Below are 6,000 nucleotides of genomic sequence, written 5' to 3' on the forward strand. Positions count from 1 at the left end.
AATCCGTGGGCATTTAGCCAGCTGGTGGAACATTGACTTGATTTCTCCAGTGGGTTGGATTGGCATCATGTCCCACATTTATGGCTCTCAGTATCTTTTTTGGAGGGGAGGTAGAGCCTCTTTGAAGATCTTTAGGTTAAAAACAGATACCAAACCTCCTTGCAAATCAGGTTTGTCTCTTGGGGAATTCAGAGACTGTTGCGTGGGACCTTCCCCTGCGGTGCTTAGCCCCACAACCACACTGATACTCATGCTGGATTCATTTTATCATGAACCAGCATGCACAGGTCTGAATCCTGTGCAGCTCCTGAAAGGAGAATTAAAAACCTCAGGCTCAGCAAGGCTCTATCAGCCAAGTCAAGGCTATGATAATGAGCTAATGACTGCCACATTAGAGCGTCTCTGAAGTCTGCATGTCCATAACAAACCTGCTTAAAATACAAAGGCAAGAGTTTAAAAGCAACAAGCTAAATGTTATCTGTGAGGATGTCCCAGGCATTCAATTCAGTTGCAAATCAGCAACGCTCAGACTCAAGGTCTAGCCTCCAGGTGTGGGGGAAGTGGCTCTGAGAATCACAAAGGAACTGTTAACTCTCAGGAAATTACTGGAGGCTATTTTGCTGGCTAAAAAAATTTTAGCCATTATTTTAGATGAAAACATGTTTACTAAAAGGACTCTGGACCTGCATCCACTTGACGAACCAATCTTTCAGGCAGCCATCATGCTCCATCTTCTTTTTGTGAGAAGACACAAAGGGAGCCTCTTCCCTATATTAAAACGGGGTCTGGACCATTCCATGTGTTAGTAAGTGGATCTTGCCACTTCACCATGGCATAAGAACTGGAAGTGTATGGATGCCAGTAGCAATCTGCGGCAGACTGAATTTTAGCATCAGTCTGCAAAAAATTTAAAACAAATAAGACAAAAGCAAGATGTGCTTTGGGTGACTTAGGAGGATATAATTCCCCTCTTTCTGTTCTTATAAGCCAATTTTTCAGGGTGTAATGTGCATGTTCAACAATTCCTTGTCCCATTGGGTTATAAGAAATTCCAGTTTTATGTTCAATACTAAAGTCTTTACAAAATGATATAAAGTTTTTGCCAGTATAGGCTGGTCCATTATCTTAATGACCTTAGGCAATCTGATAGCATTAAAGGTTTGTAAACAATGATCAATTACATTTCTAGAGGCTTTCCCTGTATGTAGAGAAGCAAAAAAGAATCCTGAACAAGTGTCAATACAAACATGTATATATTTCACCTTTCCAAATTCTGCATAATGAGTTACATCCACTTGCCAAATACAATTAGGCATAAGGCCTTGTGGATTGATCCCTAAGTGCAGAACTGGAGATAATGTAAGGCAGTTAGGGCATTGTTTTACAATCATTCTTGCCTGCTCCTTGGTGATCTTATGTCAGAGCCTTAAGGTATGGCTAGAAAGACGAAATTTGTCATGATCACTTCTAGCCAATGCAACAGGATTTGAAACTAAGGCTTCTCCTATTACAGATCTGTCAATGCAATCATTGCCTGCAGCTAAAGGTCCAGGAAGACCAGAATGAGCTCGTATGTGACCGATATAAAACAGATTTTTTTCAGGCAAGAATGACATTTTGCAATTGTGAAAACAGAGATCCTGCTGCCATATTAAAATTAAATGTTCCACATGTTTCTAATAAAGGAGCAGACTGGGCCACATATAAACTATCAGTAAAAAGATTAAAAGTGTCATTCACAGTCTGAAAAACACTTAATACCACAGTCAGTTATGCTAACTGAGCTGAGGGGCCAGGATTCTCTATGACTACCTGTTGATTATTCATAAGATACCCAGCTCATCCTTGAGAGGAGCTAAAGTAAAAATCAAAAGAGCATTACACAGAGGCTGTAAAGATGTCATGTTAAGAAATATTACCTTATGTACATTTAAAAATTTTATTAACCTATCTTGAGGATAATGATTACCTATAGTTCCTTCAAATCTTATCTGAGCAAGCAAACAATCTGTGCTATGCTGTTTCAGCCAGGCATCTTGATCTACAGTAAAAGGCTGAATGATGATGTCTGGCTCCTTGCCAAAATAAGTAAGCGCCTGCTTCCTTCCAAGTACCATCATATGGGCCACTGCTTCATGATATGGTAGGATATTATGTTTAGGAGATATCCTTGAATGTATCCACATAAGAGGAACTCTTTGCCACAACAATGTTGTAGGAGCATGAGTCGTCTTAAAAATCAATAAATATAAGGGTAAAGAATAATCTATATTAAGTAACGAATTGTTTTTCAATGGCTCTTTCTACTTGCTGTAAGGCCAGCAATCCTTCTGGAGTTAAAGATCTAGGGGAGGTAGGATCAGAACTCCCTTTAAGAATATCAAATAAAGGTTTCAATTCTCCTGTAGTAAGTTTTAAATAGAGGTGAAGCCAATTGATTTCACCTAATAATAATTTTTGAAAATCACTTAAGGTTTTTAAACTGTCCCTGTGAATAACTATCTTCTGGGGGAAAATGGCTTGATCTGTAAGTCTAAAGCCCAAATAATTATAAGGATCCTGAGTTTGCACCTTTTCTGGAGCTCTTTGCAGTCCTTTATCAGCTAAAACATGTTGTAAATCCCTATAGCATAAAAGCAAATCCTGAGGATTTTTTCCTGCTAATAAGACATCATCCATGTAGTAGGCAATATATATCATTGGCCATTGCTGTCTCACAGGTTCAATGGCTTGTGCCACAAAATTTTGACATAAAGTGGGACTGTTCTCCATGCCCTGAGGAAGAAGTGCCAACTGACATCTTTTCATAGGTTCCTTAAAACTAATAGAAGGAACACTGAAAGCAAATCTCTCACAATTCTCAGAGTGCAAAGGAATAGTAAAGAAACAATCTTTCAAATCTATCCCTATTTTATACTATCCTTTAGGAATAGCTACTGGAGATAGAAGCCCAGGTTGTAAAGCTCCCATAGGTACCATGGTTTCATTAACCTTTCTTAGATCTTGTAACAATCTCCATTTACCAGTTTTTTCTTAATAATAAATATTGGAGTGTTCCAAGTAGACTGAGATTCTCTTAGATGCCCTGCCTCTAACTGCTCCTGCACTAGCAAAGAAGCAGCTTCTACCTTTTCTTTAGATAAAGACCACTGATCAACCCACACTGGAATATTATTAACCCATTGGATTTTATTAGCATGGGATGCAGGCAAGATAGTGGCCATTATGGAAAATATCCCAAGCCTCTAGTGTTAGAGTGAGGCTTAGGACCTTCAAATGTCTTAATGCCTTGTCCTTCCTTTCCTAGCCCCTGACCAGGAAAAAAATCCTTGCCCTAGCATCTGCTTACTCACTGCTTCTCTAAGAGTACACAACATAAGACCCATCGGTGACAAGAGATCTCTTCCCCAGAGGGTAATAGGCAAACCTGACATAACATAAGGCTGAATTTGTCCTGAACTGCCCTCCCCATCTTTCCAGGTTAAAAGTTTAGAGCTTTGTTTTGGGTTATTGGCATAACCAATCAACTTGGAGATGAGTAAGCATATCACACAAAGACCAAGTTGAAGTGCAATCTTGTCCTCTAATAATGGTTACATTATCTATTTGCTCCAGTATCTATTAATCCTTCAAAACTTTTTCCTTCAATTATTAATTTAAGGTTAAGTCTTTTACTAGTAATAGATTGAACCCAGTACACATCAGAGGAACCAAAACTACTCTGTCCTCTCTCATTTTTAACAAATCTGGAAGGTATCAGGTACAAAGGAACTAAAATAAGTTGAGCAATTCTTTAATTAGCTGGTACAGTTATACCAGAGGGGAAGCAGTCATGATTTTAATTTCTTCCTCATAGTCATTACCTATAACACCAGCATAAATAAATAACACCTCTATCAATCTCCAATCCTTTTACAATCGAACTGCTTCTTCCTATAAGAAGTCCCCAAGTCTCTGTGGGTAAAAGTCCAAAGACTCCTGTAGGCAGAGTTTGGACTCCCATCTCTGGGGTTAATACTGCATGGGTAGTGGAACAGAGGTCCAATCCTGCACTTCCTGAGGTTGCACTGATAAGTTCAAAAATGGATTTCCTTGGCTGGGCAGCAGCTTCATGGCCCTATAAGCTGCTTACTGTTGGTGTATTGGGGACTGAGGCTGGCCCCTCAACTCGTTTCCTGACAAGGAGCCGCTTTGAATATCTTTCTCAGATTTACATTCCCTAGCCCAGTGTTTACCCCTCCTGCATCAAGGACAAGCTTCTGGGGCGTAGCCTGATTGCCAGCTTGCAGCGCCTGTTTTCCTAGGACAATCATTCTTAAAATGACCCAAACTTCCACATTTAAAACAAACCATATTCTCTTGCTTCTGTGCAAGTGTTGCTTGCACAGTGATTCCTTGTGAAGCAGTGGCCATGGCCAAGCCCTGATTATAGGAAGGCCCAATCTCTGCACAAAGATGAATATATCCGGATAAATCTGTCTGTCCTTTGTGCGGCTCAATAGCAGCTCAACACACTGCGTTAGCGTTCTCATACACCAACTGTGTAATAAAAGGACTCCCTGCTTGAGAATCTCCAAGAATTCTACTAGCTGCTTTTAGTAGCCTATCCACAAAATCCTGGAAAAGCTCACCTAGGGCTTGTCTGATGCTGGCTAAACTTCCACTGATATTACCTTTCATTGGTAACTGATTCCAAGCACGGTGGGCCGCCTTTGCAACCTGAGCATACTCTCCAGCAGGAAACCCAATCTGATGAACATTCCCTTCATATTGACCTTCTGCTAAAAGCATGTCAATATTCCAATCTGGGTTCCCTGTCTGAGCATTCAATATGGCAGTTTTCTTACTGGCTTCACACCACTCAGAACTCCAAAGTAAGAAATCTCCTCCTGACAAAGTAGCCTTACATAGAGTCTTCCAATCTTGGGGGGTTAAATTTGACTCCATCACAGTATCCAATAAAACTTGTGTAAATACAGCTGTAGGGCCATACTTCGCCACAGCTGCTTTTAATTCTTTTATCACCTTGAACTCTAAAGTCTGATATTGTCTGACTCTATTGTTTTGCTGATCAATTACCTCAGAAATAGGGAAAGCCAGCACCTTGGATATATCTTGGATATATCCCAAGAGCCTGACTTACAGTTCTTTCTAGTAGCAATTGATATGCCTCAGAGTAGCCGTTCTTTTCTGTACTTGACACTGTTTTTAGTTCCCGTAGCTCATTAGTCAATTTCTGCAACTTAATTTCAAACTTTAATTTACTTAGTTACATGTCCATCTGGGTAGCATCTCCTGTGGTAGAAGCCATAGGCAGAGCAGAAGGTATGCAAGGAGGCCACTCCTCGTCATATTTAGTGACTCCTTTTTCTGAATGAGCTTTCTTATCTAAAGTTAGCTCATCATTAGAATCCTTATACCTTCTTAATTTAGGGTTGAAAAGGCCCCTTTCTGAGGGAGCCCTTTCTGGCAGGCATTCTTCCTGAAATTCTACATGCTCTCCCTGGGTACTATCTGACACCTTATGAGCTCTCTTCATCAATGATATCTATTATGAGTGCCCAGAGGTAGAGGGTGAATTTATCTGCCTGGGTGTTTCTTAGAGCTTCTCCAATTCTCTCCCAGGTTCTCTTATTTAAAGTTCTTGCTTCTTGAAACCATGGGCAGCAAGAATCTATCCAATCTGAGATATCCTCTAATAATTGTTCTTCCACCCTTATTCCTCTCGCCTGAAGCAGCTCTTCAAGGCTGCGGACAATTGCCTGTTTGGAGGTTTGCAATCCCATCGTCATTGTCAGCCCCTAAGTGAGATCAGCACTGGGTCAGTCCCAACCTAGCCGGTATCCTCCTGCACCCTCAGCAACACTTCAAAAAGATGAAATTAAGGCTAGTGCTAGCGTCAACACTATAAGTTGCTTACCGTGCGGGATGGTAAAGAGTGCTGGTTATGTGTACCTCCTGGAACTAACTCACAATTGTCACTTACAGCATCTCCGGTGA

The sequence above is a fragment of the Mastomys coucha genome, unplaced genomic scaffold, assembly GCF_008632895.1.
Source record: "Mastomys coucha isolate ucsf_1 unplaced genomic scaffold, UCSF_Mcou_1 pScaffold6, whole genome shotgun sequence".
NCBI classification, from domain to species: Eukaryota; Metazoa; Chordata; class Mammalia; order Rodentia; family Muridae; genus Mastomys; species Mastomys coucha.